We start from the raw sequence: 26,908 nt of genomic DNA on the forward strand, positions 1-26,908 counted from the left end.
CATAAATTAAGAACAAAATAGCAGAAATAGGCCATTCAGCCCTTTAAGCATGTTCTGCTAGTCATTAAACTCAAGGCTGATAATCTACTTTAATTCCATCTTGCCAGGCTATCTCCATATCCCTTAATTGCTTTGGTACTCAAGTACTATTGATCACTCCATCTGTCTTGAATATAATCATTGATTCACATCATAATTCTCCAGGATAGGGAACTCCAAAGATTCACAAGCCTTCGAGTGAAGAGATTTCTCATCTCAGTCCTAAATGGCCCACCCTTTACTTGGAGACTGCGCCCCCACCCCCACCCCAGTTCAGGGCTCTCCAGTCAGGGAAAACATACTCTCAGCATCTATCCTTGTCAGGACAATGCAGCCTCCCTTGATTGGTACCCCATCCACCAACTTAAATATTCACTCCCTCCATCACCGACGCACAGTAGGTGAAGTATGTACCATCAACAAGATGCATTACAGCAGCCTACCAAGCTCCTTTGAAAGCACCTTTCAACCCTCGACCTCTACAACCTAGAAGGGCAAGGGCAGCAAATCCATGAGAACACCACAACCTGCAATTAGGTCATTTCGCATTCTTCTATATCCTAAGGACTTTAGGCCTAGTCTGTTCATTCTCTCAGATTGATTTCGCTTCTAACCAAAGTCTCTTTTAACGCAAAATCAAAATACTGCAGATGCTGAAAAACTGAAGTAGAACCGAAAACGCTGGGTAAGGTGAGTGTGGCTGCCTTTGACATCAAGGCTGCATTTGACGGAGTGTGGCATCAAGGAGCCCAAGCAGAAATGGAGTCAATGGAAATCATGGGGAAAACTTGGAGTCATACCTAGCACAAAGGAAGATGGTTGTGGTTGTTGGAGGTCAATCATCTCAGTTCCAGGAGTTCCTCAGGGGAGTGTCCACGGCCCAACCATTTTCAGCTGCTTCGTGAATGACCTTCCTTCCATCATAAGTTCAGAAATGAGGATTTTCACTGATGATTGCACATGTTCAGCACCATTCGAGACTCCTCAAATACTGATGCAGCAAGGCCGGGACAATATCCAGGCTTGGGCTGACAAGTGGCAAGTAATATTTGCGCCACACAAGTGCCAGGCAATGACCATCTCCAACAAGAGAGAATCTAACCAGCGTTCCTTGACATTCAATCGCTTTAGCATTGCAGAATCCCCCACTTTCAACATCCTGGAGGTCACCATTAACGAGAAACTAAACTGGACTAGCCATATAAATACTGTGGCTACAAGAGCAAGTCAGACGCTAGGAATCCTGCGGCCAATAATTCACCTCCTGGCTCCACAAAGCCTGTCCACCATCTACAAGGAATGTAATGGAATACTCTCCATTTGCCTGGATGAGTGCAGTTCCAACAACGCTCAAGAAGCTCAACACCATCCAGGACAAAGCAGCCCTCTTGATTGGCACCCCATCCACAAACATTCACTCCCTCCACGACCGGTGCATTGTGGCAGCAGCTTCTACCATCTACAAGATGCACTGCAGCAAAGAGGGAATCAGGTGATCATTTGAAAAGAGGCCATCTACAGGATGATGGGGAAAAGCAGGAGAATGGTAATAGGCGAAATGCTCATGCGGAAAGCCAGTGCAGACACGATGGGCCAAATGGCCTCTTTCTGTGCTGTAACAATCCTGTGACTCTGTGTGAACTCACCAAGGCTCCTTAGACAGCACCTTCCAAACCCACGACTACCGTCATCTAAGGACAAGGGCAGCATACATATGGGAACACCACCTGGAAGTTCACCCCCAAGCCACGCACTACCCTGACATGGAAATATGTCGCCATTCCTTCACTGTTGTTGGGTCAAAATCCTGGAATTCCCTCCCTAACAATATGTGGGTGTACCTACACCAAAAGGACTGCAGCGGTTCAAGAAGGCAGCTCACCACCACCTTCTCGAGGGCAATTTGGGATGGACAATAAATGCTGGCGTAGCCAGCGACGGCCACATCCCATGAATAAATAAATACTCAGCATGTCAAGCAGCATCTGTGGAGTGAGGAAAAGCGTTTCAGGTCAATAATCTTTCTTCAGAATTGTAAGAAGTTAGAAATGTAATAGGTTCACATCTTTTTATCCAGTCTGGCACTCCCCAACACATTAATTACATGCACTGACATATGTGCTGACAAGACGGAAAAAAATCTGTGGGGAACTGGACTTCTAATATTACATAGCTTGCTGACAGCATCAAGGTATTTATCCATGTGACCAGTCACATGTGGCAACATTTATAATAGCACAAGCTGTATGTACGTAGCCTGCTGATGGAAATGGACTATTCTTGGACCATACTTTAAGCTCATAACATGCTTTTTTTTAAAAAGAATATGAAACATTGAAAACTTCAAACTATTATGTCAAAAATGGAAAAACCAACAACAATGATCCGTAATGAAGCAAGTTTACGCAAAATCTTATCATTAAATGTACCATTTACATGAACCCACATTGAAGAATTAAACATATATTCGCTTTTCACAAAAATCCTTAAATGTTTCTAGATTCTGGCTGTATGCAAGCTGGCTGCCATGTTTCCTACACTGCAACAGTTCCTACAATTCAAAAATCCTTCATTGATAGTGAAGTGCACTGGGATATCCTGAGGCCACGAAAGGTGCTACATCAATGTAAGTCTATATATTGCTGAATTATCCACGAAGCAATCCATCACTGATGTTTCCCAAAGGAATGTTAATAATTACAGAATAATTAGCAGAATTCCTCCCATTTAGCACAAGTGCCACAATCATCATAATACCTGACATTTTATCATAAAATATTCACACTTTTCAAAATATTTAGTCACCATTTTCGCTGGGTTTTTGTTTAACTCACTTCCTGCTCTCTCTTCCCTCCACTCTCCAGCTATCTTTAGACCATTTATTTACTCCTCACTCTTAACAAGGGAGTTCAAGGACATCTTTATCCAAACAGGTTACTGTTTCTCGTGAAAATATACCTTCTCTCAAATTATCAGAACACATTGGGTTGCCCATGTTACTTACTAGGGAAAAGACAAAAATGCCCTGTTTTAGAGGGGCATAGCTATTAGATAACTTGAACAAAAACAGAAATTTAAGTATTTAAACTATCCACCAAACTCTTATCCTCTGCGATGCCCACTAATTACAGAAGGCCCCAAGCATACAGGCAGACACCATGTGCTCCCTTTCCACGGCCAACCAGGCAAGATGCATTGCAACAGCTCACCAAGCCACCTTCAACATGATCTTTCAAACCCACAACCTCTACCACCAAGACAAGGCAGATGCATTAGAACATCATCACCTGCAAGTTCCCCTCCAAGCTCAGGCCACCCTGACTTGGAACCACATTGCCGTTCCTGCAATGTCATTGGGACAAAATCATGAAACTCCATCCCCAACAGCACTGTGGATGTACCTACACCAGATGGACTGCAGCAATTTCAAGGAGGTGGCTGACCACCACCTTCTCACTGGCAATCAGGGATGATCAACAAAAACTTGCCTTGCCAGTGACGGTCACATCCCACGAAAGATAAAAAAAACACAAGCGCAGCCCAGGTCACAGAGGGGGAGCAGCCAGCCCAATGAATACAGTATGTGTCCAACCTAGACCAGGAGCAGGAGCAGACCCACTCCAGGTAGTATATGGGAAGGGAGATGTGGGTCAGACATTTTCAGGATGCCATGGCCGGAGCCACTTTGTCCACTTCGGTCTACAAATTTCTGGCAGCCATGTTACCATCCTCCCCACCCCCACCCAATACATATGCCACAACATTCAACCTTTAAGAGCTTTAGCATCATTCTTTAAATTCTGAAAACATAACCTCTACAATATATGCCAAATATTCTGCATTTAGTCAACCTTGACCACAATTAGCTATTTCTCACATCAACTGATATTTTAATGAAGGTTGGCTTTTTTAGTTTTGGGGGGGTAAATTATTTCATTCTGGCAATTTATTTCAAACTTTTGGCAAGCCATTGAAAAATAGCAATTTCAAATCTGTACACTCAACTTTGACAATGGTGTACAGCTGCTGCTACACTTAATGCATAGTTCCACTGAGAATGTGGTGAAACCACCGAGAATTGGCAATATCTAAAGGGGAATTCCTTCAAGAAAAAGGTTTTCTAAATACCAGTATACAAATACTCAATATAATAACAGTAATCCCAAACATATTGGCAAGCAATACCTTCTGATGCAAATAATACGGAGTTCATAACGTTAAATCTAAATGTTTAAAGCAATTTTTAACAGACTAACTATTATTCTATTGGAGGGTGTGCTGTTGATTTGGGAATTAGTTTAGATGTAAGATAAAAGCTGCAATGTTTAAGTGCACAAAAGGCATGCCCTCCCTACAGCTTCACTGGAGTTTTGGTGAAGTGAGATTGTGGGCGTTACACCAAGTCCAACTGACCAGTGAAAAACATCATTTAATTAAATATTCTGTCCTTCCAAAGTTGGTTTGTCTCTGAGCTGAATACTGAGCAATAGGATGAAATGCCATTGTTCAAAGCCTGAGTATCACAAAACTAATGCACAGAGCAATGTGTTGACTTAAGTATGAGTTTTGCTATATGGATGAATCCTAGTGACAACGATAATTGGGTTATAGTTATTTGTCAATTCTACACAATATGCAATCCAACCGATTGATAGTTTTAAAAAACTAAATTCTACACTTGAATAAATGCTTATTCCAACTGTTTGGAAACAGTGACTGAGTGTATTAGACTTTGCCTAGTACGAGTATAACAGGCAGTATGTACTAAAGAGGACATTCCCAAAAAGCAATTAGAAATTCAGTCACATTTATCGCAATGTACTTACATACCCTCATCCATGTCTGTGTTACGTCTAGGCCCAAATACTCCAAAAGTCTCCTGGTCAGCCTTCTACCTCATACCCTGTATTACCTTGAACTCATCCAAATCATAGCTACCTGTTATCCTGACTCGCAGCAAGTCCCCAATCACCCTTCACCCCTGTGCTCATTGAGCTACACTGGTTACCGATCCAACAACGCCTCAACTTTAAAATTCACATCCTAGTTTTCAAATGCCTCTGTGGCCTCGCATCTCCCTATCTTCAATTCTGGCCTCTTGTGTATCCCTGATTTCCATCGCTCCACCACTGGGGTCACAGTCAGCTGCTGAGCCCCAAAACTCTGAAATTCCCTCTTAAATCTCTCTTTTCTCCTTTAAGATGCTCCATTATTTCTACCTCTTTAACCACGTGCCCTAATATCATCCTATGTGGCTTGGTGTCAAATGTTGTTAGATAACAGCACCTGTGAAATGCCTTGAGAAGTATTACTATATTAAAGCCACTACATAAATGCAAATGCTTCTTGTTATATTATCTAGTATCTTTATTTTTCTATACACAGGTTTTATTTAACAAATACAACTAAAGGTCTGATCAGGAGGGGTAGAAAGAATACTGTGATAAAAGCAAAATACTGTGGATGCTGGAAATCTGAAACTAAAATAGAAAATCCTGGAAAAACTCAGCAGGTCTAACAGCATCTGTGGAGAGAAAAAAAACGAGATTTAACATTTTGAGTCCTTATGACTTTTCTGAGCTCTGAAGAGTCATAAGAACTCAAAACGTTAAATCTCGTTTTCTTTCTCTCTGCAGATGCTGTTAGAACTGCTGAGTTTTTCCAGGATTTTCTGTTTTTGTTGCCGAATACTGTAGTTGTTCACCATTCATTATTATGGAAGAGTGATATCATGAGGTCACTGAACGCTCATGTCTTGCTCAACTAACTCTTCAATGTCACAACTGGTCATTTCATTGTAGCAGCCTGATTAAACTTCCTCTGCATACTTGTTCTGGCTATGATTTCAAGTACAGATTTAATTCAGATGGTTCCCAATTTAGTTTTGCATGAAATTCAATTCAGGGTTTTAGATTAATCTAACAATTCACAAGTCCTTTCTATACCTGATCCATTACCAGAGGCATTTGTCTCAGTTAAATTTTGCCCTCGAAGATTTGTTTACAAGTTAACATTTTACCATGCACTGAGTAACCTTCTGAATGGAGTTTTGTAACCTTTACAACATTTCAAAGGCTGGACGGGCTCTCTCACGATGTTATTTTTGCCAACAGTTTTGGCTCCCAACACCACCCTTCTCCTAAAGATGGGTAGAGGGTGGAGTTAGTTAGTCAGAGTCAGTTCCAAGCACCGACATCAGATCAACCAGTGCATTGTAAAAGATTTTTGTTTTTTTAAAAAAGAGAGATATCCATGATAAGGCCATTGTACAGCTTTGCCTCATAGTATTGCTTCATAGACAGAATCAGGCCATTGTTAAAGCTGGATGGTGTGGTTGACAAAGACAAATTTCAGAAGCTGGTTTTAAAAATCATGGTGGCAAAACATATACACACAGATAAAGGAGGAGGAAACAAAACTGCAAATGCTGGAAATTAGAACTAAAAACATAAATGCAAAAATATGGTGATTCAGTAATTTCTGGATCTGATAAAGGGGTTACACCACACCCAAGGCATTACTATCTAAAAGGGAACAGATATGACATACAACCATAAATTGATATCTATAGAAAATCTCAAAATGCTGGAAAAGGCAAGGCTGTCAGCGTTTATTAGAAAAGAAAATGCAAGTATGACATTTTAGGTGTGTCCTGATGGAAGGTTTCCCACCCAAATACCACCTTTTTTTTCCCCACACATCTATAGATATTGACTTACGTATTTTGAGCATTTGTTGCCTGCTTTGCTGGGCTTCAGAAGCATGGTTATTGAGCTCAATGGATTTGACACACACCTAAAATGCCTTTATATCTTTGACAAGCAGATCTTCTAACCATAACCACTGTCCTAGACAAAGCATAAAAGTATTTGCCAAACATCATAGGAATAAAAGAAATTGCATGTATCTAAGGCACAGCTATATTCTGAAAAAATATTGCAAAACTAAAAGGAGAATCAAAATTATTCAATAAAATTTGGATATGGGAAATCCTGAAATGCTACAGACATTAGCAAATGGTCCAACATACTAAGATTGAATGCCACAACTAACGTATTGCACCCGTGGTATCCTGTAAACTTCCAATCCATTCAGAGCTAGAGGAGTCCCCAAGGAGGAGGTAAAGAGAAATCTTGTTTTAATAAATGCACATGTATCAACGTGATCTGATATACCACACAGGGCCTGACTAAAGAGAGGAATCTCTTCTGCCTAGTCAGTTGTGAGTAGTGAATTGGAAACAAGAATGCTGTGGTCATAGTACTGGACTAGCAACCTGGGCTTATGGAGTTCAAATCCTACCATGGCATTATGAAATAAAAGTCAAATTTTTAAAAAATCTAGTAATATGATGGCTAGCACCCGGAAAATTAAAATGAAAACTGGTAGCTTTGCCTAAGTCAGATTCCAACCCCACAATGTAGTTGACTCAATATAATAACAATTGTTCAAGTTGGCAATCCTGCAACACCATCTCAGGGCATTAAGGGATAGGCAATAAATGCAACCTTACTATAATCAAATAAATGAAAGTTGTATTTTTTTTAATGTGTGTTTGAAAACATCTTTATTAAAAATAAAAACAGTTAAGTGAATTAAAAGTAAAGGTAGCAAAGTGGTACATGGCGAATCAAAGGTGTTCCCTATCTACATCAAATGTCAGCGTATGATTTTCAACATGCATTATTCAACTGAAGAGCAGTGAGCTGCCATCTTTCCCCAAACTCCTGTAAGATACCCCACTTATTTCTCTTAAGGGCGCCATATCCTTTCAGATCTTCCAAAAACAATTATGTAATCTTTAACACAAACATTTGCATCATCCTGCCAGCTGTTTGTAATGAGTATACAAAGCAAAGAACAGCCCAAATCTAATGTTCCAACAGAAACAGGTGGTGGTTGTGACAACACTGCTGTGTTAACAGTACCTAACTTCTTGCTTTCAAGGAAAAGATCAGACATGTGGTTTTGGAACAGTGGGAGTTCTAGAAGACTGATATATTTGCAGCTTCTGTCAGAAAACTACAAGAATGGAGTCTATGAGTAAAATAAAGATTGATGACCATCTAAACCTGTAAAAACACAAATGAAGCATAAGAAAAATGACAGATCTATTTAGCCTGTTCAACACAAATATGACTTCCTCAAACACAGATACTCCTCACCCACTCATGTAAACTCCTGGGAGAGGAAAAACTAGATAATCTCTCTCCAACTCCGAGGCAATCAAAACTAACCCGGATGATCACTCTGGCCCTGATTAATGTGTAACAGCCCTGATGCAGTACCTACTTCTCATCTGAGGTGCCCTCTGTCCCAGCCAGGTTCAGTTTTCATTTGAAGGAACTCAACAAATGAGCACTCACGATAAGTGAGTTCTGTTCCACATGTTCACACGAGGAGGGAAAAGAACTACCTCCTGACATCTAACCTAGCTGCACTATAACTTGATTATGACCCATATCCTTCCTAACCCATTTAGCTGAAACTGGTCAACTGAAATACAATCTAGTCCTTTCACCATTTTATAAATCTCAATCAAATCACTCAAGTCCATGCTTCTCTTTGAGTCAGAGATCTCTGCACTCCCTCCTAGTAGCTCTGAAATTATCTCCATAAACCTCTTTGTCACTCTCTCTTCCTTTAAGAGGCTCCTTAAACCTGACTCCTTTGACCAAGCTTTTGGCCACCTGTCCAAATATCTTGTGGCCCGGTGTCATATTTTATTTCATAATCAGTCCTGTGAAATATCTTGGGGTATTTTACTGACATTAAAGCCTCTATATAAAATGCTGTATCTTGTTGTTAAAATGTTTAAAATAGGAATTAAAGCGTGGGCCTCCTTTGCACTCTTTCCAAAAACACACACCTACATGAAGAAACTGAAACTGGATACAGTGTTATAATTGAGGCCTAACCAAGATCTTATACAAGGACAAAATAAAACACATTGTTTTAAAGCTCACTGTCCAGTAAATACATTCTCTCACTCTACTCACCCTAGCTATTGTTTCACAGCATTGGCATGAACATTCAGAGATCTATGCACTAGAACTCACAAATCTCTCTGCCATCAGTTTTAGTTCTCTTCACTGAAGAGAATTTGTATATTCAGCAATTACCTTCCCCATAAGCATAACACTGTAATTTTCCAAGTTAAACAACATGTCAGTTATTAGTCCAAAGACCCTGCACATGTAGATATTGAGAACTTACTCTCACACATCTTGATATCACCTGCAAACTTTCAGATCATTTCCCCAACACTTAGAATTTTCATTCATTATCTAGAAAAAAAGGAGCAATGGTTTTAACACCAATCTCTGTGCCACTAGTGACAGGTCTCTAAATCCCTCCAAAATCACTTCTGCCTACAGGCTTTCAGCTACCTCTCAACCCAGTACGGTCAATTGCCACTAATACCCAAGACAATAGAGTGACTCTCAATCAAACAGTAAAGATCTAGCAGGCTCAACTATAATTGCAGTACCATCTGTCAGTGCTGTCAAAACAGCAGCTAGAATTGTTTTCCTAACCCTTAAATTTTAATTCTTTCAAAATTAAGGATATGAAGTTATAGCCAATTAAGGGGTATCATGTGGCAAATAGCAAATCAATAAACATCTAGAACAAAAACATACATGAATACCTCAATCCATGAGAGAGACACACTCGTTTGAGAGCTCTTTGGCAAAGTAGAAGAGGACAAAGGTTACAGTATGACTAATATCAAGAACATAAAAAACAATACAGGCTCAAACAACGGGCAGAATTTTCCATGGTCATTGGCATCGGGTGTCATGGCAAGCTTGAGCAGACAATATGGCGAGAAGGCCAAAAATCAGTTTCATGCCATCATGAAACACATTTGCAACTGTCCACTCCACCTATCAATGGCGGGCACGTTTCCTGCCACCAGGCATCAGGAACTTCATTGCAATACATCTGCATATCATAAATCCAGCTCGCCGGAATCATCCCCCGACGCAAGGTCATCCGAGCACACCGCACATTTCAACAGCAGCATTTATGAGGCGTGCAGCTGGCAAGCTACACTTTGAGGGGAACTCGGAGGTGAGTGCACAATAACATTGCGCAGTGCTCGCGAGGGTCACCTGTTGGACATCAAGGTCGAGGCGCTGCGCGTTCATGTGAGGGCACAGGCAAATCACTTTTTCCAGAGATAAAAACAAAAAACTGCAAATGCTGGAAATCCAAAACAAAAACAGAATTACCTGGAAAAACTCAGCAGGTCTGGCAGCATCGGCGGAGAAGAAAAGAGTTGACATTTCGAGTCCTCATGACCCTTCAACAGAACTTTTTCCAGGTTGGTTGAGAGTCTAGTGCCATGGCAAGAGCTGCCCTGCGGGTGAGGCAAGTTTTTTTTTTGGGGGGGGGGGGGGCAAAGGCTGCACTGCGTTTGACGGTAGTGCAAAGCACAGACGGGAATGGGTGGGGGGGAGAGGAGGGAAGTGGCCATGCATTAGGGAAACCTTGTTTAAAGTGACCATCCCTCTGCAGCCGCGACAGTTCAGGCGCAGCCACATTGACATGCTTAGAGTTGGGCCTCTAGCTCATCTGCCCACTCAAGCAATGCAGAGGCCTGAAAGTGCCACCAAATGCTCAAGAGATCTTCATCCCTCGGGCACAGACCGCAAACTAATGAGTGTTTTAGTGGACTGCAGAACAATTGGTCCACTGCGCAAGTTGTACAAGCTCCTTGTGAAAGCTGGCCATAAGCAGTCACTGGTGGAGGCAATCACCGCCCCTTGCAATGTCATCACTCAGGTTTGGACCAGTCTCCCCATGGTTCAAGCTAACAGTGCAGCCTTGCTATGTGGGTTAGGAGAATGGCGCACAGCACACAGTCCAGTGGGCAAAGCTGCCACCAGCTGGTCAGATGGAGTGGGGCAGAGTGGGTGGGGTTTCAGGCAGCCATGCAGTGCACTAAACTCTGGCCATTCAAGTGGTAGCCAGCATTCTCTGGGATGCATTAAAGAGCCTTCAGGTTTAACCAAGGGAAATTCTCAAAACACCCAAGCATCTCTCTCTCATCCTCTCTCTCAACATCAGGAGCATGGAGCCTGGTGACCTAGCTGTATGCCTCATGGCTTAGAGAGAGCAGAGACAAAGGAGAAGTGTGCAGCAGAGGCACTTGCCTGGGCAGAGGGTGGAGCAGCACCCTCAGAAAGGAGGGGCAGCTGGGGCTCCCGCACACACCGTGGAAGAGCCACAGCAAACTGTTGCTAGTCAGCACCTAGCTAAATCCAGGTTCTATAGACACCACCTTTCATTCCGGCAGATGATCAAGAACCTGTGTCACCAAAGACTGCTCACATCCAGGGAACTGGTCTGTCACATCTGCCACCATGGGGACATGGAGGGCATCCACTGCTAGTGGTCGTGAAAGTGACCAGGGCACTTAATATTTACACCAGTGGCTACATCCAGAGCTCCACAGGTGACCTCTGCGGGGTATCACAAGCCTCAAAACATAACTGCATCCATGAGGTCGCAGACATCATCTTCATGAGGGCACACAACTTTGTGCACTTCACCTGGGACCAGGAAAGCCAGGATGCAAGAGCACGGGATTTGCCCAGATCTCAGGTTTCCCCACAGGTGGAGTGTGCCATTGACTGCACTCAAGGCGCTCAGATCTCCGTGGCAACAAGCGGTCAATTATGCCAACCACAAGGGCTTCCAATCGCTGAATGTTCAGCTGGTGTACGACTGGCACAAAATGTATCCTGCAGGTTGGTGCACAGTTCCCAGAGTGTGTCCATGACGCCTACATCCTTAGCAGGTCTCAGATCTTGGATGTCTTCCAGGGTCCAGAGATGCTGGAGGGTTAGCTCCTCAGGGACAAGGGCTGCCTGCAGAGAATGTGGCTGATGACGCCCATGTGGCGGCCTCAGAGTGCAGCAGAGAGTAGGTACAACGAGGCTTATGCTGTAACTCGAGTCTTGGTGGAGCAAACCATTGGAATGTTGAAAATGAGGTTCCAAGTGCCTGGTCCAATCTAGTGGAGCCCTGCAATACAGTCCACAGAGTATGTCACGCATTAAGGCTGCCTGCTGCACCATTTACAACCTGGCACTGCAATGGGGAGAGGAGCTGCATGAAGAGGAAATGGAGGAGCTGAATATCTCCTTCGATGAGAAGGACGTCAATGGGGAGGAGTGTTGGGGGGGACCTAGAAGGCGAAGGTGCCAGTGATGAGGCCACTGCACTGGTCAGACAAGGCATGCGTGCTCGGAAGGCCCTTATAGCTGCTAGATTCGTGGAGGATGTCAATGACATGCAGTGAGGACACTCCATAGATCTTCATATAGTCTCTGCGAATGTCTGACTCCTGTCTGGCTGAGGGCAGCTTGCTTGCACTGTGATCAGGGTCGTATCATGGAGACGCACCTGACCCTTTGTCAGCCCTCAGCACCTGACCACTTCAGGAGCACAGTGTCATCTGTCACAGATGCTGAAGAGGTAAGGGGCCAGCCCCAATTCAAAGGTGCTGAAAGCACATTGAGAGAATGACTTAACTCTGACATCTGCCCAGAATATTCTGGCAGCAATGACAAGCACCATAAAGGTGCAAACATCAGTAATGTGTCCAGTGAGGTTACACACTGCACAGGGAAGAGGCCTTGGACTGAGACACCTGCCTTTATCTTGTGCAGGATCCAAGGTTTCACATCTGAGTGACACAAACACTGCTCATCATATCAAGGAGACATAGGCAAGGAAACGTTCTTGGGAGTTTAGTGAACATTATGTAGATGTGATTAACACCCATGCCCAGGCCATGCAGCTATATCTTCTTAACTTTCCTAAGCCATGTTGGTGCTCCCCCTACATCCACAGCAAAGGTGGAGGCAGCCTTGACGGGCATCCTCTGGAAGGCCCGACCTGCTTTCGGGGCGCTGCTGTGTAACAGTGGCACCCTTCTCGGCCTGAGGAGCTGGAGCTACTGGGGTCACAGGAAGAGGGGATTCAGATTGTCCAGACATTCCCAGCGTCACCTAGGTGGATGGCCCCAGGCTGTGCACCTGTTAACCCTCCTATGGGTGCCTGAGGGCCCCTGGCTGACTCCTTGAGGAGAAGGGGGAGCTGGAGTGAGATCAAGTTGCCCTGCACTCCTCTCGCGTAGGTACAATTGGAGGCCAACTATGGCATCAGCGATGGAGTTCAGGCCACGCAGCAGTGCAGAACCGATGTCCTGGACACCATCCTACCTTTGCTGACCTCAATGCATTGGCATGCCAGCACTATCATTTCAGGTTAAAGGTGGATGGACTCCTCCATCGAGCAGGCATCCCTTCCTGATGTTCCTGAGCTTGCTTTTGCAGCTCCAGCAACTGAGATATGACCAAGTCCAGAGGCTCATCATTTGACTTCGACTCAGCAGATTTCTGGCCTCCAGCAGTCCTCTGAGTGCTGGACACCTGGAAAGTCACTGCCACTGCCTGATGTGGATCAGACAGACAGTGTGATGTGCTCACCAGATTTTTGACCCCGAGGCTACTCTAGAACTAGGTCCTACTGAGGTGTGCGCCTCAGCACTAGCAGACAGTGTGCGTGAGCACTGTGACCGGGCTTCAAATAAGCTTTCACTGGATTTGCTGAGGTGTCTCCAGGGCTTGAGTCGAGGACCTGAGCCATGGACCCCCTCAGCTGTTTCCCAGGTGTGTCTGTGAAAGCATGGAGCGATAATTAGTGCATGGCAGTGTCCTGTGAAACAGGACACATCACTCCCAGCATGATTGTGTGATGGATGTTGCACTGCTGGATCCTCACTTGGGAGAGCACTGCCGACCTCACCATCAGCACAGGAACAGTCTAGAATTTTGTCGGCCAACTGTATGACTCCATTTTCAAAGTCTGTAACAACCTTGATTTCAGACATTGCTCCACCATTCTGCAACCTCTCTCCCTTTTGTCGTGTGCCAGCTTGTCCTGCTGCATGGAGAGTCAGACAGCAGGATGTCTGTCAGGCCAGATGATAAGTATGCCTGGTATGTGAGAGTGGTGAGTGATGCCATGGACTGGATGAGGGCAATGAATGAATGTGAATGAATGGTGATGTCCCTTGAGCTGGCAGCGTGTGCAATCTCTGTGGATGTGACGGGTTTGAGTGTGTGAGACTACAGGGTGATGAGAAGAGTGACTTAGCCTGGCAGAACAAAGATTATTCATCCTCTTTCAGCATTGGGTGGCTGTCCTCTTTTGCAGGGCGTTGGGACTGAGCACCGCTACCACTGCCTCCCAAGCTGGATTAGTGATGTTGCTGCCCATCCGGTGGCCAGTATGAGGGTACAGGACATCACGGCAAGCCCCCATAGCGTCCAAAAGGTGTTTCAGGGGTGCATCACTGAACAGGGGGGCAGGGGCTGCAGTTTTCTTGCCTTTCAAGGCCATGTCTTGTGTCCAGCAGTCCTGGACCAGAAGCACAGATGTGTGCGCACAGCTGCATTTTAAATATGGCGCCTGGCATGAGGAATCAGCGAAGTGACGGCACGGCAGGCAAATGGGAGCCCACCCGCTATTGAAACGGCGTGTTTCCCGCGAATACACGATTAATCACAAAATCTCAACGGCACAGGACGACATTCTGCCCATCGTGTCTGCACTGGCTCTCCAAATGAGCATTATGACATAGTGCTATTGCCCTGCCTTTTCCCCATACCCTTGCACATTGTTTCTATTCAAATCATCATCTAATGCCCTCTTGAATGCCTCAATTGAACCCACCTCCACCACACTTCCAGGCAATGCATTCCAGACCCGAACCACTGTGTAAAAAAGATTTTTCTCACGTCTCTTTTGCAAATCACTTTAAATATGTGCCCTCTCATTCCTGATCCTTTTACGATTGGGAACAGCTTCTTCCTGTCTACTCTGTCCAGCCCCCTCATGATTTTGAAAACTTCTATCAAGCCTCCTCTCAGCCTTCTCCTCTCCAAGGAAAATAGTCCCTTCTCCAATCTATCCTCATTGCTGAAGCTTTTCCATCCCTGAAGCCATTTTTGTGAACCTCTTCTGCGCTCTCTCCAATGTGTTCACATCCTTCCTATAAAATGGTGCCCATTACTGTACACAATGAGGCGGGTTTGGGATGATACGGCATGCAAAGCCGCCATTGCGGCCGGTGAGTAAAATGTTCATTTGCTCACCCGCTACTGCACTTAGTGCAAAGCTGGACCGACTCCACCCAACGTGCAAGAGTGGTGGGATAGGGGTCTGTATCTGAATACTAGAGGCTTACCTCCTTAGCTCAACAGTTCTGTGGCAATATGACAGAAGAAATGCATGTTCCAAAGGAGAGGCGAAAGCAACAAAAAAGAAGCATGACAAGCCACATAAGGTTGCTCAACTTCAGAACACATGTTAGCATAGGCCATGAGCAGCTCACTTGCTCTCCATCAAATGGAGAATACCTGGTGCATACGCCTTACAAAACACACCCACCTCCAACATACATCCTTTCAAACAATTTTATTTTACACCATAGATTACATCATCTCCCCAAAAAGATGCTTTCTTGAAAACATAATTGAGAACAGATGGCAGAGGGAAAGAAATGGCCCATTATGACATTTTTGCAATCAGTCTGCAATCCACAAGTCAACAGATTTCACACTTTCAAAATGATTTATTCTGAGGGAAATTGATGCGGTGATGCTAGACACAAACTGATGTATCACAGGTTTGAGAGGCTGAGGTTCAAAACCCTTGCATTACCAAGTTGCCAACCTCAGCTGCAAAACTGTAAGAAACAAGACGACTGGAGAAAATTGGAAAATATAATTTCTGCTCTACTTTCCCCTCTCACTTTTAAGAAATGCATAGTTGGAGTCCAGGGAAGTTTTGAAATGCAGTAGCTGCATGGGCCAGGAGAGATAATAGAAAAAAAAAATGCAATGCAACATCCTTCAAAAATTTAGAATTTAGAAGTTCCTTTAACTGCATAACTTAACTTTCATTTAATGTGTTATATAAACAGAATATCTGAAAAAGAGATATGGGCTGTTGCTCTCGCAATTATCAAGCTCACTGACAAGATGTAAATTGTAGGTTGTAGATCTTCATGTATTGCCCATATAGCTTCCCTGTTTCCTTTCATGGTATCATTTTAAAATGAGTGAAAACCTGACTGCCACTACGTTGGCAAATATTTTTCCACTGACAACTACATTTCAAAAGCAGGTCTCTGCAGTCTGAGGCCTGTGCCTAATATCATGGGGCCAAAAGCTTACAAGCATAAATGAGGCCATTCAGCTCATTGTAACTCTTTCCATCTGTTTCAGATGAAGTTTCATTGTTTTGCCATTGTGAGATTTGAACTCTTGATAATCTTTTAAATGAAAACCAAATCAACAAAATTGGGATAAATCAGGCACAGCCCCTAATTCAGGTCAGCTGTAAAACCAAGAACAAAGTTTAAAGGAAACTTACAAACTTTAAATCAAAATGTGATTAAAGGGGTCAACAAAACACCCCAGTCCCCGCGGTGCCCACCGAGCACGGAAGGCCTCGAGAGTGCCAGCAGACACCGCGTGCTCCTTCTCCAGGGACATCCGGCAGCGAACGTAGCCGCGGAAGAGGGACAAACAATCGGGCGGGACTCCCCCGTCGATCGCCCGCTGCCTGGACCTGTTAATGGCCAACTTGGCCAGGCCCAGGAGCAGGTTCACGAGGAGGTCCTCCTCCTTCCCGACCCCCTTCCGCACCGGGTGCCCATAGATCAGGAGCGTGGGGCTGAAGTGCAAACAAAACATCAATAAAAGGTTTTTCAAATAACTAAAAAGGGAGTGCAGCCTACAACACCCTATGTATACATGGTCCACGGACTCCACAAGACCGCAAAAAGGGCATGTGTCCTGAGAGTCCGTGAACCTATGCATCCTCTTATTATAAGGGACTGCTGCATGCAACACCCTCCAACCCAGGTCCCCGATAGAAAGGGGGAGGACACCTCCGTAGAGGGCCTCCCATCGAGGGCCTCCGCCGCCGGACGGCAACAAGGCACGCCAGGGCGTGTCCGGTCGACGGACAAGGGCGAGAAAATGAAAGGTGTGCAGCAGCAGTCCATACAAAAAGCCCCTCTTTGCCGTGCCAAAAGGCACAGAGGGCATGTCCCCGAGGCGGCTCATATTGCGGGGCACCAGCACCCGAGGGAGGGTTCGGGGCTTGGGGCCAATGTGGAATTCCGTCCGAACAGGGGAACGCTCAGACGGAAGACCACCGCGCACCTGGGCCACCTCAAGACCCAAAATAACGTCGGGTCCGAGCACGACCGTTCTCAGGTCTTGGATGGCATCGGCTGCGACCTGGACACTCACAGACGCACGTCGCGCCAACTCCTGCGGGAGCATCCAGCCCAGTCCTCCGCCACCCAGCACGTCCCCGATCCTGGTCACCCCTGCAGCCACAGCCCTCCTCTCCGCCAACCACTGAAAAGGACGGAGGGGCGGATTCCTGAGCAGCGGCTCTCTGACGATAGCCGCTACTCCTGACGGGGGAGAGCTGCGTCGTGAGGCGACCACTTTCCAGACTTTGATCAGGTCCTGGTAAAAGACGGGCAACGCCTGCAAGGAGCCACCGAGGCCCAGCTGTTCTATAAACAGGAGCTGCACGTCATAATTCAGGCCGTGCACCTGACAGAAGAAATACGTCATCAGGGCACACCATCTAGGAGGAGGCTCGACGTAGAGGTATCGCTGCAGGGTCTGAAGGCGGAAAGTCGCCACCTGTGTGCGTAGGCACACTAGCGCCTGACCACCCTCCCTAAGCGGGAGACTCAGAACCTCGGCAGCGACCCAGTGCAATCTTTTGTCCCAGAAGAAGTCGACTAACAATCTCTGGATTCTTGTGACAAAGTCCGGGGGAGGGGTCAAAGTGACCAGCCGATACCACAACATGGCGGCGATCAGCTGGTTTATGACCAGAACTCGACCTCGGTAAGATAGCACTCGGAGCAGTCCTGTCCAGCGCCGCAGGCGAGCGGTGACTTTCGTCTCCAGTTCCTGCCAGTTTGCCGGCCAGGATTCCTCAGCGGGGCAGAGATGGACCCCCAGGTAGAGGAGGCTGGTCCTGCTCCAGGTGAAAGGCCTGAGCTCCTCGGGTAGGGGATCCATCTGCCACTGACCGACCAGGAGTCCAGAACATTTACCCCAGTTGATCCTGGCAGAAGAAGCGGCAGAGTAGACCTCCTGGCACTCGCGCATCCTCCGCAGGTCAGCCGGGTCACTAAACATAAGGAGCACGTCATCGGCGTAAGCCGAAAGGACCACCCCGATGCCCGGCCCGCGCAGAACCAATCCCGACAACCTCCTCCGCAAGAGGCGCAGGAAAGGCTCCACGCAGATAGAATACAACTGGCCAGACAGGGGGCAGCCCTGACGTACCCCTCTCCCAAAGCGAAGGGGCGCCGTCAGGGACCCGTTAACCTTCACTAGACACTCCGCGGCGGTGTACAGAAGTCGGATCCGGGCGACAAAATGCGTCCCGAACCCGAAAGCTCGCAGAGTTCCGAGTAAGTATTCGTGATCCACCCTGTCGAACGCCTTCTCCTGATCGAGAGACAGGAATGCGCTCGACAGACCAGCCCTCTGGGAATGGTGGATGATGTCCCGGACCAGATGGATGTTATCATAAATGGTTCGGTCCGGGACGGTGTAGGACTGGTCAGGGTGGATCATGTGGTCCAGCACGGTGCCGAGTCGAGAAGACATGGCTCGGGCGAAGATTTTGTAGTCCGTGCTGAGGAGGGAGACCGGGCGCCAGTTTTTAAGAAGGCGGAGATCCCCCTTCTTCGGCAGCAGGGCAATCACGGCCCTGCGCCACGAAAGGGGCATCTCCCCGGTAGCAATGCTCTCCCCCAGGACCCCCGCGAAGTCGCTCCCCAAGACGTCCCAGAACGCCCTGAAGAACTCCACGGTCAGCCCGTCTAGTCCCGGGGTTTTGCCCCTAGAAAGACCATCGAGTGCGCCGGTCAGCTCCCCCAGACTTATAGGGGAGTCGAGCTTTCCGGCGCACTCCGGGCCGACCTGCGGCAGGTCCTCCCACAAAACTCTGCAAGCTTCCTCACTGGACGGATCCGGAGAGAACAGGGCAGTGTAGTAATCTCGGGCAATGGCCCTGATGCCCTCCGGATCCGAGACAAGGGATCCGTCGTCGGCCAGCAGCGTAAAGAGCTGCTTACGGACCCCGTGCCTTTTTTCCAGTGAGTAGAAGAAGGGAGAGCCACGGTCCATCTCCTTAAGGAAACAGATCCGCGACCTCACGAACGCGCCCCGAGACCCGACCAGTTGCAGGTCCCGCAGCGCGCCCTTCTTCTCATCGTACACCGACCGCAGGGCCGGGTCTGCGTCGGGCTGACGGAGACGTGCCTCCAGGTCGAGCACCTCCTTCTCCAACTCCTCGACCCTGGATTTGCGTCTCTTTGTCGACCCCTTCGCGTACTCTTGACAGAAAACTCGGACGTGAGTCTTGCCCACGTCCCACCATAGCCTCAAGGAGGGGAAGCCTCCCCGCTTCCTTCTCCAGCCGGCCCAGAAGCGACGGAACGAGTCCAGGAACCGCTGGTCTTCCAACAACAGGTTATTAAAATGCCAGTACGCGGACCCCGTCCGAGCGCAGAACGAAGTGAGCTCCGCCCACACCAGACGGTGGTCCGTGCACGGAACCTGCTGTATAGAAGCAGCCGGAACGCAGGACACGTACGCCTTCGAAACGTAAAGGCGGTCGAGTCTGGACGCTCCGACTCCAGGTGACACAAAGGTGAACACGCTGGAGTCAGGATGGAGATTTCGCCAGACGTCCACTAAGTCGAAGGACCTGACCAGGTCCCGCAACTTACTCACACCTCGCGTGCAGTGCGGGGTACCGTGACGGTCCCGGACCCCGAGGGTGCAATTGAAATCCCCCCCGAGGACGATGCACTCGCCAGCGTCGATGGAGCCGAGATGAGTGGACACTTCTTCAAAGAAGCTCGCTTGCTGCTGCGTGCCCAGGGGAGCGTACACATTCACAAAATGAAGCACCGACCCCCCCAGACGCACAGTCAGGTGTAGCAACCGGCCTGGCACCGGCTCCTTGACCCCCAAGATCTCCGGCTGAAAATGCGGGGCCAACAAGATAGCCACCCCGCCAGAATTGGAGGCTAGGTGACTCATGTAGACCCCCCCTCGCCACTCCAGGAGCCACGTGGCTTCGTCTCCCGGAACGGTATGGGTTTCTTGCAGGAAGCACAACGCATACTTCCCGTCCCTGAGGACCGAGAAGTTCTGGAACCTGCGCTGTGCGGCCCTGCTGCCGCGGATGTTGAGGCTGGCTATAGTCGTCTTCATTGTCAAAGGTACATCAAACCAATAATGACAATGTAACTCTTTCAAGTACAAACACATTTTCATCTGTTCCTATTCAGATGAAGTTACATTGTTTCATAGTTTGCAATTGTGAGATTTGAACTCTTGATCTTGGGGTTACAAGCCCAGTACCATAACCACTTGGCTATTTAGGCCAAGCTTCAGCTCATTGTACCTGTACCAACACAAATCAGAACTAATCTTACTGCTTTGCTCTCTCTTCATGGCCACATATCTTCCTCTGCTTCAAATATTTATTTACACTTCCTTTAAAAATATAATGGCCCCTGCTTCAACTACTCCACATGGCAGCAAATAGTTCTCCTGATTGAGATACTCATCCAACTTTTACAAAGCAGCACAGTAAAATAGATTATTTGCCCCCACCCAATAGTGTTTCATCTGATGGGTTGTGCATATCTAATGCAACTGCGCCTCAGATAAACTGATTGAAAAATTAATTAGCAGAATTCAACAGCTATTTGACAAAAACATCAAAGCAAAATAAACTGTTGAGGAACAGGGTAACCAGATCTCTAGCACAGGTCTGCAAGACTACATCCAAACGAGAAGTACACATTTTACATATACACCCTCCAGTATTATAAATATAGTGCTAGTGATATACACTCATACCACTATTCCTCAGAGACTCTTTACTACATATTCAAAGGATACCACAGAAACTGTTCAATTTATTATGCTGCATACTTTTTGGAGTTTGCAGAGCTTCAACAGGAGCAGGTGGATACAAGAATATTTTGGACAAAACAAAAACTATTATTACTTTTGCAGAGATATAAAGTTTCTAAGATTTTGCATTTAATTGCATCCCTTTGGCTATCTACTTTTGTCACTGGTTTGCCGGCTTCTTGCACAAGAGGGAACAAAATAACCACTGGGACTTTCTTAATTTTTCTGTGGTAAGGCATCACTTAATGCTAAGTATTACAAAAGTCACAAGATGTTCCAGTTCTAACTGATGCAGTGGTAGATAAATCAATGGGACCATTCTTCCCCCAGTTAAACAGAATCATAAGCAAACATAGGTTAAAATCACAGATCGTGGTCTGCCCCTACAATCATACACATTAACCTTATTAACACTGCTATCTGAAATGAACAGAAAGAAAAGGACCATGCTAGAAAAAGATTCAAGAGGCTCAAACTGTGGGTGGATGAACTTCAAGAACTAAATTAAGAATTCCTCACTGCACACAATTATGAAAAAAACAAAGTGGACATCAGATCTCAGGTATTGCAAACTGGTGAGTAGGCAGGAAAAAAAGCTTCTGGAATGTTCTGGAACAATACCTCTATAAATACAAGTTCCTTCTTGGATTGCGCATGAGAACTGTTTAAACAGTCTTGCCTTGGTCATAGATTTGGAGTCTCTCCATCTTGACTGCGCTTGCATGAGCTCCCAATGAGCCAAGTACCCCAGGTATAAATATAAATTCCAAGATGTACTACGGCCATGGGCACAAAAATCATGGATGCTTAAGAGAAGCTGACAATTTTTCCCCAAAAACAAATCCAAGAACCTTTAGGGGACATGCCAACTGATACTCTGGAAGCAAACATCATATTCTTTAGCTCTGCTGCAGCTAACCACTTCCAAGGAAGATTGTCTGGATAATGTGTGATAATCGTCTTGTTTTAGGAATTGTTTCAGAATCATGATATTTGATATAGGATGAAATACCGTGGAAATTCATATTTTTTTGAAGAATATGAAATATCTGACAGAACCCATTCTTGATTGGATGAACTTCAGCACCCCAACTTTTGGTAGTTTTTCTGTCAATTAGCAGCACTGCTAGACTCTGTTCAACCTATAAAAACTCAAAAGGGGTGCTTGTGAGAATTCGTAACTTCTCCAGAAATCTCTAGGATCCTTACAAATGTAACGATGCTTTCCACAAGCCTGCAAACTCCCACAGGCAAACCCAATCCAGGTCTCAGACTAGAAAGGAATATCCAGCGAGTCTCTGTTGAGGCTCAAGGCAGCCTATAAGCACAGTTGGAACCCCAGCGAGCACAACTTTTGGTATGATGCCCAGGAATTTTAGGCAGTGCTATGAAGAAATTGCAGCTGAGCCAGACTTTGCAGCATCAGTTTAACAAGATTTGCTCCTCTTTTCACAGCCATTCTGGTCACAGTACATATGCTCTGCTGGTTTTACTTATGATTTCAATGCTCCCTCTACCATTTCTCAAAGAATAGTTATGAACAATGGCTGATATGTCTGCTAGGGAGATGTTAAGCCTACCATTGTTGAAAGCAGCACAACATGCTAAAGGCAACTGCTAAGCAGAGCATAGGCCTTTCCTATTGCAGTTTCACTTTGAATTTTGTTTTCCAGTAGAGAAAACATCCAGTTCCGTGATTACCTGGGGATATATGGCCCTTTGATATACAAAAGTTTACCGAACAGGCTCAATAGCATATCATCCTAACTTTATTAAGTCCTTGTTAGTAATTTCATGGCCGTACACATCCATTTATTGATGCTCTGCTAGCAAGTTTGGTGACGATCTCCTACATAGGTGATTTGTCCACATCAGAAAAAGGACCTGAACTACAAGTGTTGAATTTGCTAATGGCATACGATGCATTGGATGCACTGTGTAGGTGGAACTTGCATAGACCTTTTTATCTTTTTGGGGGTGGGAGGTAGATGAAGCTTTTCTATCCTGAGAATATGATCCAAAGAATATATGGTTCTGACCAGCTCTTTTGTCCCATAAGGTTCCATGAGTTCGAAGATCACACATCCTAATTAGAAGAGTTAAATGCAGGTTACTATATGGAGAGTTGGGTGTAATGTAGTTTATGGAATTTGGTTTCTGTAAGTAGAAACAATATTGTGTAATATGCAATCAATGCCAGTCAGTGCAGATGAACACTCAGCACGAAAAAAATCATAGAACAATGCCTCATAGGAGGAGGCCATTTGGCTCAGAGTTCGCACCGGCTCCAATTCCCACAACTTATTACTTATTTTCCCAACTCTTTCCAGATATCCCTGCATTATTTCTCCTTCAAGTATTTATTCAATTCCCTTTCGAAGGCTACTATTAAATCTGGATCCATCAACCCACCAGGCAGTGCATTCCAAATTCTAAGCATTCATTGCACAAAATGCGTTTCCTCATGCTGCCTCTGGTTCTTTTGTCAATCAACTGAAATTATCAATCCTTCAGCCATTTGAAACAGCTTCTTTTCACTTACACAGCCTAAACCCTTCATGATTTTAAACACCTCTGTCAAGTTGTGACTCAAAGGAAGAACTCTTGCCAAAAGGTTCCAAGTACAATACCCACTCCAGGACCTGAGTACAACAATCAAGGCTGACAGTGTCGCACTCCCTCAGTATAGGTGGACCTTGTATGGATCTTTTGGTGGAAGGGGGGGGCGGAGGCCAGGGATGTGGAGTGAGGGAGAGGGTGGGATGGGTTGATAACATTTTTTGCCCAGGAATGTTGGTCCAGTTATTAATGATGATTAGCCAAAGGGCCAGGCTATGAGGAATCCAATGAAAACGGAAGGTCTGAAGCAGTAGTCTCTCAGAACTCCCTCAGTGCTGTACTGGAGTATCAGCCTTGATTTTTGTCCTCAGGGGCTGTTGCACTGCCGGAGGTGCACGTTTCGGATATTAAACCAAGGACCCTTCTCTACCCCTCAGGTGGACATGAAAGATCCTAGGCACTATTTCAAAGCAGGGTAAGGGAATTATCCTAGGTGTACTAGCCAATGTTTATTCCTGAGTAATAAATGCCAGAGTTACTAGCAATGTCTATACCCTGGGAATGAATAGAAAATAAGCCATAAGATTTGTCAAAACTTTAATCTTCTGGGCACTCTGAGAAGAAACAAACCCCAGGCAAGCCAGAAAAATTTACATTATTTGATACCGTCTAACCTAACCTACTCCTGTGGACAGATTGGATACTGGGATGACAGAAGGTCAAATGCAAAGTGCAAACCAACTTAGTGGTACAGACATTTATGTGACACTGAAGTATGAGAGATGTAGACCATCTGTCTACAATGCTTGACAATACTTGTATGAATGTACCTAGTTGCTTTCCTTTCAACTTGTCAAACTCTGCAATACTTCTACAGTACCCAGAGGATAAGAATGAAGATTTGAGTGGATTTTTTTCGGACGACTTTCACCGAATATTGAATGACTATTAAAAATGCTGTAAGTCAGTAGCTCTGTGAACAATGGACAGCTGTCAATCTATGATCTTAATTTCAAGCCCTATACAAGAAAATTGAGTCTTTGCCCTTTAATGAATGTTGAAAAACTCCCTAAAATGTGCAGGTGCAATAATGAGAACAAATAGTTTAATTTTTTTCCTCCCATTACACTAAAACTAATACTCTAAAGGTATTATTAAAAGCTGGCAGCTTTCTAAACAATTATGGGTAATTTTGACAAAACCATTTTTAGCATTTTGCAAAGCATTCACAATTCTGAGATTGTTTAATTTCATGGAAGGTAGTAATTTTTTAAAAATGTTGCAGAGCACATGCTACAGATGTGTGTTGCATGCACTACACATTGCCAAGTATGCAGTTTTGAAGGCATGCTTCTGTAATCAAAAATGAACCCATATAAACACTTCTCAGTGTATACTAAAGAAATACTGATGAACCCTCCAAATGAAAAAAAAGTACAGGTCAGAATATTTTTGCTAAGTAAACAATGCAGTTAAATATCCAATCTGGTTACAGTACACAGAGTTATATAGCAATTAAAAGATGGAGGCAGTCCACACATTGATGTTCATCTGCCACAAACAGTAGGCCTAATCTCATATGCTTGCCTTGTTTCCATGTATCTTTATCTTCCTTTCATGTAATCATGTATCTAACCTATTCTTAAAAGTTGACATGGTCTCTGCTTCAATCACTATCTTTAAAAATGCTCCTCCTGTGATGCAATTGATTTCGGGCAGAACTTGTATCTGTGCCCCCTCCCCATTCTAGAAAAGCCCTCACACCCCCACCCAACTCACTGCAAACTGTTACAAAAACTCTTCCCATACCTTCATAATTTTAAACACATTGTCAAATCACACTTCAATCTTTTCTGTGCAAACAAGTTTTCAATTTTCCCACTGTATTTGATACCTCATATCACGTAGTATCCTGAGGAACCTGCACCTGTATCATTACCTCAACATCTTCCTACAGATGAGGAGCCCAAATCTGCAGTTTTTTTATATTCATGGGATGTGAGCATGCTGGCAAGGCCACTATTTATTGCCTATCCTTAATTGTTGATAGGATCCCAACTGTGATCTTACAAAAGGTTTTATATAGATTCACCATTACATTTTTGCTTTCATATTCTATACTATAAAATCTAGTGTCCTGTGAGCTTTTTTAAATCCATTTCAAGTGTTGCTCTCCTCTTCTATACCCATATTTCCAAGATTCTAAATTTGTTTTCAAATCAAAATGTACATCATTTACTGACAATGAATTCTATCTGTCGCTTGTTTGCTCATCAACATCCCCAGGCAACCTCCTTTGGTCCTCAGAATTATTTATTACACCTATTTTAGTACTGTATTCAAAATCTGGAAAAACTCCTCTAGCCTTACATTACACTGGTGACAACAGATGCACAGAAAAGTATCATATGGGATTTGTCACACCGTGGAACGAGGTGGGGGGGGTTGGAATGAGGTGAAAAACAGCAAAATACACAAGCTCTAGTCAATTTTCTGTAGCATAGTACAGGTAAGGCCAAGAGAATTTTTCAGGTGAAGCGGAGATAGAGGAACTGGGATCAATCAAGCAGGTCAAGCAAATCTAATTTGCTTCTTTTAAAAGTATGCCATTTTTTTCAATTTTCTATTATAAATTACCATGTGTATATTCATAATGCTGTGTCTCAACAAAGCTGAAATGACAACATCTCACCAGCGGTGCAGGAGGGTGATCGGATTAAGGGGAAAATCGTAATTACAACATGGAATGCCCAGTCAAATTTCCATTATGTCAACAGAGGATGTTGAATGGAAGAAGTTCACTGGAAGAGCATTTTGCAAGTTTTATTTCACGACTACTCAAGAATGTGACCATTGTATGGTCTTCGCATGGAGGAAGGCTTTAACGCTTCAAGATGACAGCCAATCACCACTGTCTCTAGAACAATTAGGGATGGGCAATAAAACTTCTGGCCCAGCCAATGATGCCCACATTCCGTGAAAGAATAAAAATAACGCTGTGCTCCTGAAGATATGCTATAGAAGGGGAAGAATAGAGCCATCATTGATGAAGTCAGAATGGATTATACTGTATAGTGAGAAGAGAATGAGGATAGCTTTTCTATAGGTGGGAATTAGATGATTTCAGTTTCAGTTTTAAAAAAACAGCCAGTCTTGTTGGGTAGTGCAGTCATAAGATGATAATGTGATCATGCAGGCGTCCTGTACAAGCCAACTCTAAAAAACCAGGATGATACAACAGGCTAACC

At 45.0% G+C, this 26,908-nt stretch overlaps 1 protein-coding gene across 10 annotated transcripts in view; it reads right to left on the bottom strand.

The window, feature by feature from the left end:
• The window catches only part of kmt2ca (lysine (K)-specific methyltransferase 2Ca), a 471,931-nt gene that overhangs the window by 413,119 nt on the left and 31,904 nt on the right, over nt 1-26,908 (bottom strand). The window contains exon 1 of one of the 10 annotated variants that reach the window (XM_041184361.1): nt 6,759-6,884. The exons of the other annotated variants lie outside the window; for them this stretch is intronic. The gene's annotated coding sequence lies outside the window, so the exon portion shown is untranslated. Of the gene's footprint in view, nt 1-6,758; nt 6,885-26,908 lie in introns of those variants that run through there. 10 annotated transcript variants of the gene reach the window in all.

The sequence above is a fragment of the Carcharodon carcharias genome, chromosome 3 (assembly GCF_017639515.1).
Source record: "Carcharodon carcharias isolate sCarCar2 chromosome 3, sCarCar2.pri, whole genome shotgun sequence".
NCBI classification, from domain to species: domain Eukaryota; kingdom Metazoa; phylum Chordata; class Chondrichthyes; order Lamniformes; family Lamnidae; genus Carcharodon; species Carcharodon carcharias.